Here is a 774-nt window from a genome sequence, read left to right as displayed (position 1 = left end):
CTACTCTCCACTCTCTACTCTCCACTCTCTACTCTCCACTTTCCAGTCTCTACTCTCCAGTCTCTACTCTCCACTCTCCACTCTCCAGTCTCTACTCTCTACTCTCCAGTCTCTACTCACCACTCTCCAGTCTCTACTCTCCAGTCTCTACTCTCTACTCTCTACTCTCCAGTCTCTACTCTCCACTCTCTACTCTCTACTCTCCAGTCTCTACTCTCCACTCTCTACTCTCTACTCTCCAGTCTCTACTCTCTACTCTCCAGTCTCTACTCTCCAGTCTCTACTGTCCACTCTCTACTCTCCACTCTCTACTCTCCACTCTCCACTCTCCACTCTCTACTCTCTACTCTCCACTCTCTACTTTCCACTCTCTACTCTCCAGTCTCCACTGTCTACTCTCTACTCTCCACTCTCTACTCTCCACTTTCCAGTCTCTACTCTCCACTCTCTACTCTCCACTCTCCACTCTCTGCTCTCCAGTCTCTACTCTCCACTCTCCACTCTCCAGTCTCTACTCTCCACTCTCTACTCTCCACTCTCCAGTCTCTACTCTCTACTCTCTACTCTGTACTCTCTAATCTCCACTCTCTACTCTCCACTCTCTACTCTCCACTCTCTACTCTCCACTCTCCACTCTCCACTCTCCACTCTCTACTCTCCACTCTCTACTCTCCACTCTCCAGTCTCTACTCTCTACTCTCTACTCTCCACTCTCCACTCTCTACTCTCCAGTCTCTACTCTCCACTCTCTACTCTCTACTCTCCACTCTCTAC

Source organism: Hemibagrus wyckioides, linkage group LG25 (assembly GCF_019097595.1).
Source record: "Hemibagrus wyckioides isolate EC202008001 linkage group LG25, SWU_Hwy_1.0, whole genome shotgun sequence".
Lineage (NCBI taxonomy): Eukaryota > Metazoa > Chordata > Actinopteri > Siluriformes > Bagridae > Hemibagrus > Hemibagrus wyckioides.
Note: the sequence above shows the minus strand (reverse complement) of the source record.